At 47.7% G+C, this 8794-nt stretch overlaps 1 pseudogene; it reads right to left on the minus strand.

Annotated features, from left to right (window-relative positions):
- Positions 1–7392: 7392 nt before the first annotated feature.
- LOC105712429 (large ribosomal subunit protein uL11-like) lies at positions 7393–7904 on the minus strand (annotated as a pseudogene).
- Positions 7905–8794: the final 890 nt, after the last annotated feature.

The following is an 8794-nucleotide window of genomic DNA, read 5'->3' on the forward strand; positions in this document are numbered from 1 at the left end:
GGTAGGTCCCCAGGGAGGAAGCCCTTGGAGGCAGGAGCCTAGACACCTGTGCCCAGACTCTAGACTGCAGCTTGTCAGGGCTTGGCTAGGACCTCCATGAACCAGCTCCACACCTGGCCAGTTAGAAACCAGAGAAAGTCAGAGGAATCCGAGGCTGAGAGAGACAGACAGGCTTGGACAGACAGCAAGACAACAGTCAGCGAGAGGCAGGCAGCGGTGTGGGGAGACACAGGCTGAGAAACAGACAGTGGCTGAGACAGGGCGGAGAGGCCCCTACTAGGCAGACTGTGCATATCAGCACCCACAAACAGGCTCACTCTGGAGATCATCAGGGAATGCAAATTAAAGGACCCCTGATGTGCCATTAATTTTACACCTACAGAATTAGCAGACATTGACAAAATTATAATGTCTCATGCTGTTGAGGCTGTGGTGAAACCAGCTCACTCTGCCAGTGTAAATTAGCACCGCCTTTTTAGGGAAGAAATTGGGCAATACGCTTCCAGAGCTACGAAAATGTTCATACCTTTTAATGTGGTAATTCTGCTTCTGGGAATGTGTTGTATGGAAGTCATTCAACAGAACCATGAAAGATGCAAACCTAAAGATGTTGAGTGCAGCACTCTCTGTCATATGTTGTGGGCTCGATATGGCCACCATGAATTTTTTTTTTTTTTTTTTTTGGAGATGGAGTCTCACTCTGTTGCCAGGCTGGAGTACAGTGGCACAATCTCGGCTCACTACAACCTCTGCCTCCTGGGTTCAAGCAATTCTCCTGCCTCAGCCTCCCGAGTAGCTGGGACTAAAGGCGTGCACAATCACACCCAGCTAATTTTTGTATTTTTAGTAGAGACGGGGTTTCACCATGTTGGCCAGGATGGTCTCGATATCCTGACCTCGTGATCTGCCCGCCTCAGCCTCCACATATTTTTAAACATAGGGAATATTAAGACTATAGGCCTAGCACAGTGGCTCACACCTGTAATCCCAGCACTTTGGGAGGCCAAGGAGGGCAGATCACATGAAGTCAGGAGTTCAAGACAAACCTGGCCAACATGGCGAAACCTAATCTCTACTAAAAATACAAAAATTATCCAGGCGTGGTAGCAGGTGCCTGTAATCCCAGCTACTTAGGAGACTGAGGCAGGAGAACTGGTTGAACCCGGGAGGCGGAGGTTGCAGTGAGCCAAAATTGTGTCACTGCACTCCAGCCTGTGTAACAGAGAATGACTTGGTCACAAAAAAAAAAAAAGAACTATATAGTATAACACTTAAAGGTTCTCAGAATATGTGAAAATAAGCAGAAAATAAAACCATCTATACATTAAAATTAATAATTACATAAAACAGCTACCCAAAAGCTCAGGGCAGCCCCACCCCTGCTGGTGAAGGGTGAACAGTTCTTGATCCTGGCTGGCCATACAGACACACCCGTCTTCCCACGGAGGGGCCTGCCCTGCCGCTCACTGTCTGGAGCTGCCCCAGTCATGAAGCCTAATCCACAAACCTCAGTCTGGTGGGGAGACAGGCTCAGCAAAGCTTGCCCACCTGGCCAGCCCATGGGGGTGACCCTGGGGCATCTGAGTGGTGCTCACTGAGTCACATCCGCTGAGGTGTGACTCTGATGTCACACCTACAGAGGCCAAACCAGAAAGGAAAAGAGATCGTGGGGTTGGGTCTTCATTTAAGAGAAACAGTGATTTTGCAAGTTCTGAAGTGTCTTGCTAGTTGCAAGCACAGCGGTCTGTTTAAGCCAGCTGACGTCTGGACTCCCAGCTGGCGCATCACCGGCTGAAGGCAATTTAGAGTAGATTGGAGGCAATTTAGAATAGATTGAAGGCAAAGGAGGAAAGGATCCTGGGATCACCTCTCCTGGACTGCCACAACAGTAGGCACGATCTCATTCTATACTTGATCCTGCAGTTCTGCGTGTTACGCACCCGCTATTACCCATCAAAGAAGCTGGCACTGAATGGGAACTCAGCGAATTGTGGTGGGTGAATGAAAGGTGAGAATTCCACGTATTCTAAGAACGTAGCATAACGACCACGTAGTATGAATAATCATGTGTCACCAGACAATTCCATCTCTATCCAAAGCCTGTCTAGCTTTCCAAATGTGCCCCTCATCATGTTCTGGAGATGCTCTGCCCCTTATCCCTGCCCTGCTACCTGCCAAGGGGATGCCCTTCCTTACAGAGGCCAAGGATAATCACTGACCATGCCCAGGTCCAGATAAACCTAACCTTGTTCACTCACTCCATGGATAGCTACAGAGCACAAAGAGGCTTTGTGACCGCCTGCCCTCGATGTGCTTTCAGTCCTATGGGAGAGACAGGAGCAAACAACAAAGAATAATTCATGGAGTGACCACATGGGTGCTGTGAAAACAAACAGGCAGCAGAGTGAGGAGTGAGAACACCCAGGTAGTGGGCTCAGAGTCGGGTGGAGGACTGGGCAAGTCTCCCTGGGGGAGGTGGAAACGGAGCAGGAGTTTGAGGAAAAACAGGAGTTTATCTGACAGAAGGAGCATCCGAGGTCCAGGGGCAAGTGTGAGTTCGCCTCAGCCTTCCCCAGCTTCTGATCAGTGAACCACCGGCAAGAGGTTCATCCTGGCCACTCTTTCGTTCATTCATTTATTCCTTCCACCAACACTGACTGCAGCTGGCTCTGTGTCAGTTGCTGTTCTAGGTTTGGGCACATAGGAGTAAACAAGTCAAAGGTCTCGTCCACCCGCGGGGAACATAGACCGTAAACAATTAGGCAATGAATGAATAATATCAGGCCCCATTTTAGTAGGTGCTAGAGAGAAATAGAAAAGATTTAGGAAGTAAGAGTGATGGAGGTGGAGAAACCGGAGGGAGTATTTAATCAGGAAAAATTTCAGTGGAAAAGTTATATTTGATTTGACACCTAAAGGATGTGAATAGGCAAAACACTGAAAAATCTGGGGAGAGGCATTTTCAGCAGAGCATGTGATAAGTGCAAAGGGCCTGGGGCATGAATAAACTAAGCACGTTGAAGGATTAGCACAAACGCCACAAGACAGGAAAAGAGAGAGGGAGGAAGGTAGTAGGAGATCAGAGAGGCCACAGGGAGCCGGGCCTGCTTATGGCACTGTTTCCTGGGATCCAGGAACTTACAGCATTTCCTGCGTCACAGCTAGGCTCCTGCTTCGTGTCAGGGTCGCAGCTGGAACTGGACCCGGGCCCTGCACACTCATGTTCTTGGCTGGGTGCTGGTGTGTGTCCCACCTTCATCCAGAAGCACCCACTGGGTCAGACAATGAACAAGCTATGCCTGGCATGCTGCCTGCACAAGGCATGGGGCCCCCCAAAAAACTCCATCCCCAGGCCCTCTTCCTGTTCTGCCAGAGGGTGTTCCTGGAGTCCCAGCCTGACTTGAAACCAGTTGACATTAAGTGTGCTCTTCAGGAAGGAGTATTAGGGACACGAAGCTGGAGCATGCAGCACCTACAGGGACCTGGTGGCAAATGATGCCAGAGAACCGAAGGCCAGGCTAGGCAGAGTGGAGGAGGCAGGGAAGCATCAAAAGTGTTTAAGGAAGGGGGTGAAGGAGTGAAATGTGTTTCAAAAAGTATTTAGAAGGGCCGGGAGTGGCAGCTCACGCCTGTAATCCCAGCACTAATTTAGGAGGCTGAGGCAGGTGGATCACCTGAGGTCAGGAGTTCGAGACCAGCCTGGCCAACATGGTGAAACCCCATCTCTACTAAAAATACAAGAAATTAGCCGAGATTGGTGGTGGGTGCCTGTAATCCCAGCTACTTGGGAGGCTGAGGCAGGAGGATCACTTGAACCCAGGAGGCAGAGGTTGCAGTGAGCCGAGATTGCACCACTGCACTCCAGCCTGGCGCCTGGTGACAGAGTGAGACTCTGTCTCAAAAAAAAATTTAACCAAGTATGGTGGTGTGCACCTATAATCCCAGCTACTCGGGAGGCTGAGGTAGGAGAATCGCGTGAACCCAGGGGGTGGAGGTTGCAGTGAGCCAGTGCACCTGGGTTTGGATCCTGGCTCTGCTTCTTGCTAGCCAGGAATGCTGGGTAAGTCACCTAACCTTCTCAGTCCCTTGTGTCCCAACCTACCTCATCTAGGTGTGAGGCGGGCATGAGTTAGTACCTGTAGAGTGCTGCACACAGTGCCTGGGGGAGATGAGAGCTCAGTGTGTGTTCACTGCTCTTAGATATCAAAGTTCCAGGCTGGACGAGGTGGCTCACATCTATAATCCCTTTGCACTTTGGGAGGCTGAGGCAGGCGGATCACCTGAAGTCAGGAGTTCGAGACCACCCTGGCCAACATGGTGAAACCCCATCTCTACTAAAAATACAAAACTTAGCTGAGCGTGGTGGTGCACACCTGTAGTCCCAGCTACTCTCAGAGGCTGAGGCAGGAGAATCGCTTGAACCCAGGAGGCACAGGTTGCAGTGACCCAAGACTGCACCACTGCACTCCAGCCTGGGTGACAGAGCAAGACTCCTGCTCAAATAAAAAAAAGAAAAGAAAAAGAAAAAGATATCAAAGTTCCTTTTGGAAGGGAATGTTGAAACATCCCTTCAGAACTGAGGGAGGACAGGAGAGTCCTTCCTGACTCAATGTGGGTCATATGAAGATTTTTTTTTTTTGAGACGGAGTCTCGCTCTGTTGCCCAGTCTGGAGTGCTGTGGTGCCATCGAGGTTCAGTGCAACCTCTGCCTCCTGGGTTCAAGGAATTCTCCTGCCTCAGCCTCTTGAATCGCTGAGATCAAAAGCGCCTACCACCATGCCTCTCTAATAGTTTTGTAGTTCAGTTTGTAGTTTTAGTGGAGATGGGGTTTCACCATGTTGGCCAGTCTGGTCTCAAATTCCTGACCTCAGGTGATCCACTGGCCTCGGTCTCACAAAGTGCTGGGATTACAGGCGTGAGCCACTGCACCCGGCCATGAAGATGGTTTTACAGGACTTTGGTCTAAGAGAAGCTAGATACCTGAAGTATTCCTAGGGAGGTGAGAAACATCCAAAGACGAGGATCCAGCCTGTGAATGGAGACTGGAAACAGCTGCAGTCACATCACACAGAGTGCTGCGATGCCTGGGAGGACCAGGTACTTGTGCCTCGTCTCTTTCAGAAGCTTCAGGCCTGGCTTCAGGTTTCTGTCCTGCTTGGCACTCTCCCGTGTTTTCCAGCTCCTCCAAAGTCCAGCCTTTGCTGCTCTGCGGGGAATGGCTGCCGTCTACTGTTCATCGTCTGTCATGACACAAACGGAAAAGATGGCCAGGAACTCAGGGCAACTCATTGGGAGAGACCTTAGAGACGCACTTTTCTCCAACTCTTTAGACCCTGACTCCTGGGAATACATTTTACACTGTGATTCAAACAAAAAGTTTCAGAAAACAATCTTTACCAGCCGGGTGCAGTGGCTCACGCCTGTAATCCCAGCACTTTGGGAGGCCGGGGCAGACAGAAACCTGAGGTCAGGAGTTCGAGACCAGCCTGGCCAACATGGTCAAACCCTGTCCCTACTAAAAATACAAAAATTAGCTGGGTGTGGCGGTGTGCACCTGTAGTCCCAGCTACTCAGGAGGCTGAGGCAGGAGAATCGCTTGAACCTGGGAGGCTGAGTTTGCAGCGAGCTGTGATCACATCATTGCACTCCAGCCTAGGCGACAAGAGTGTGACTCCATCTCAAACAAACAAAAAGATTACCTTTACTATGTGTGAGCTCTCTGATGTTTTCTATATTTTTATATTTTATTTATTTAATTAAAAATGTTGCAATTCACTAAACTGATGTAAACACTCTCAGGTTTTCTGGGATTTGGAAACATTAATTTAGTATGCTAAATTTGTACAATAGTTTCCCAAACTCACTGTGTACCACACCACTTTTGACATTTCAGCCACCTCCAAGGCCAACTGTTCATGTAATCAGTCTCTTTTCTTCAAATCAATTCACTTAAACATCTTAAAATGCTCACAATAGCCTAAGTAAACAAAAACATTGAAAAATGACAAGTTTGAGGTCCAGTTATATTTTTTCCTGATGCACACTAAATATTTAACTACCAAAATAAAAAATATTTGTTTCTATATCCCCTAACATTACCTTGCACCCCAGCAGGGACCTGCATTTCCCACTTCGGGAATCACAGATTAAGAGATGTATCCAGCCTGGCACGGTGGCTCACTCCTGTAATCCCAGCACTTTGGGAGGCTGAGGTGGGCAGATCACGAGGTCAGGAGATTGAGACCATGCTGGCCAACATGGTGAAGCCCCATCTCTACTAAAAATACAAAAATTAGCTGGGCATGGTGGCTCATGCCTATAGTCCCAGCTACTTGAGAGGCTGAGGCAGGAGAATCGCTTGAACCAGGGAGTTGGAGGTTGCAGTGAGCAGAAATTGCACCACTGCATTCCAGCCTGGTGACAGTGTGAGACTCCATCTCAAAAAAAGAAAAAGATGTGTCCAAACACCTCATTTAACAGTGGGGAAGATAAGACCCAGTGAGATGAATTCACTTATCTGAGGTCACCTACTCATCATAGCAATTTCTCAGTCTATGGAAAGAAATGGGCTGGGCACAGTGGCTCACGTCTGTAATCCTAGCACTCTGGGAGGCCGAGGTGGGTGGATCCCCTGAGGTCAGGAGTTTGAGACCAGCCTGACCAACATGGTGAAACCCTGTCTCTACTAAAAATACAAAAAAAAATAGCTGGGCATGGTGGTGGATGCCTGTAATCCCAGCTACTTGGGAGGCTGAGGCAGGAGAATCACTTGAACCCAGGAGGCAGAGATTGCAGTGAGCCAAGATCGCACCATTGCACTCCAGCCTGGGCAGCAGAGCAAGACTCCCTCTCAAAAAAAAATAATTGATTAAATTAAATTAAAAATAAAATTTAAAAAAAAGAAATGTATTGTCTTCGGCCACTCCTGACCAAATGCTGTGCTGAATCTATCAATCTTACACCTTTTAGAGAGAAGCCTCCACACTTTCATCACCGCAGAGCCCAGATATCTGTAGACACCTTTCCAGAGATGCCTTCCTAGGTCCTACATGTTCTTATTTTTGGAGATCCTGATTCATATCATATGATGCATACTAAAATTTATGCACATTGGGACTTACTGTCTTAGTCCATTTTGCATTGCTATAAAGGAACACGTGGGGCTGGGTTATTTATAAAGCAAACAGATTTATTTGGCTCACAATCTTACAGGCTGTGCAAGAACCATGGCACCAGCATATGCTTCTGGTGAGGGCTTCAGGTGGCTTCTACTTATGGTGGAAGGTAAAGGGGAACAGGCATCACAAGGAGAGAGCGAAGGAGCAAGAGAGGAGGGAGGTGCCGGACTCTTTTTTTAATGATCCTTTATTGAAATATTTTCCTTTGTGCCTCCTAACTAGCTGGGCATCGAACAGCACCACTGTTGATGTCATCTATGATGTCATGAGGGTGATGGCCATCAACATTACAGCTCACAGACTGGGCAGTCCCCAGGATCTCCTTAATGGTTCCAGAGCGTTCTCTGGCTAAAGATTGGTGCCACATCTGTGGAGCGATGTTGACGATCTCATCAAAAGTGGCATTCCCACTGTGTTTAATGTTTTTCTGTTTCTTTCTATCTTTGGTGGTTCCTTGAGGGCTTTGATGATCAGGGCAGAGGCAGAAGGCACCACCTCAATCTGGGCCTGTCTGTCCTGAATGGCCAGTTTCATTGTAATCCTCAGGCCCTTCCAGTCACCCATTGCCTTGGCAATGTCATCACCAACCTGTTTTGGAGACAGACCCAGGGGGCCGATCTTGGGGGCCAACGCAGAAGTGGCACCGACTTCACCCCTTGTGCACCTCAGGTATATGACTTTGATCTTGTTGGGGTCGAACTTCGGCAGCATGGTGGAGGGAGCTGGTGTTGGATGAATCAGGACTCAGGATGATGAAAGAAAGTTTCACCTTGGCCTCCTCTGAGCCGAAAACCGAAAGCCAGACTCTTTTTAACAGCATTATTTCGCTGGAACCAGGAGTGAGAACTCAATTCTGCAAGAATGGCGTTCTTTGTAGATTCTGGATATTAGCCCTTTGTCAGATGGGTAGATTGCAAAAATTTTTTCCCATTCTGTTGGTTGCCGATTCACTCTAATGACTGTTTCTTTTGCTGTGCAGAACCTGTGGAGTTTGATTAGGTCCCATTTGTCTATTTTGGCTTTTGTTGCCAATGCTTTTGATGTTTTAGTCATGAAGTCCTTGCCTATGCCTATGTCCTGAATGGTTTTGCCTAGATTTTCTTCCAGGGTTTTTATGGTGTTAGGTCTTATGTTTAAGTCTTTAATCCATCTGGAGTTAATTTTAGTGTAAGGTGTCAGGAAGCGGTCCAGTTTCTGCTTTCTGCACATGGCTAGCCAGTTTTCTCAACACCATTTATTAAACAGGGAATCCTTTCCCTATTGCTTGTTTTTGTCAGGTTTGTCAAAGATCAGATGGTTGTAGATGTGTGGTATTATTTCTGAGGCCTCTCTTCTCCATTACTCTGTGGGTCTATTTTGGCAACAGTTCCATGCTGTTTTGGTTACTGTAGCCTTGCAGTACAGTTTGAAGTCAGGTAGCATGATCCCTCCAGCTTTATTTTTTGCTTAGGATTACCTTGGCTATATAGGATCTTCTTGGATTCCATATGAAATTTTAAATAGTTTTTTTTCTAATTCTGTGAAAAATGTCTATGGTAGTTTGATGGGAATAGCATTGAATCTAAAAATTACTTTGGGCAGTATGGCATTTTCATATTGATTTCTTCCATCCATGA

This window comes from Aotus nancymaae, unplaced genomic scaffold, assembly GCF_030222135.1.
Source record: "Aotus nancymaae isolate 86718 unplaced genomic scaffold, 86718_ANA_hifiasm-v0.15.2.pri h1tg000018l, whole genome shotgun sequence".
NCBI lineage: Eukaryota > Metazoa > Chordata > Mammalia > Primates > Aotidae > Aotus > Aotus nancymaae.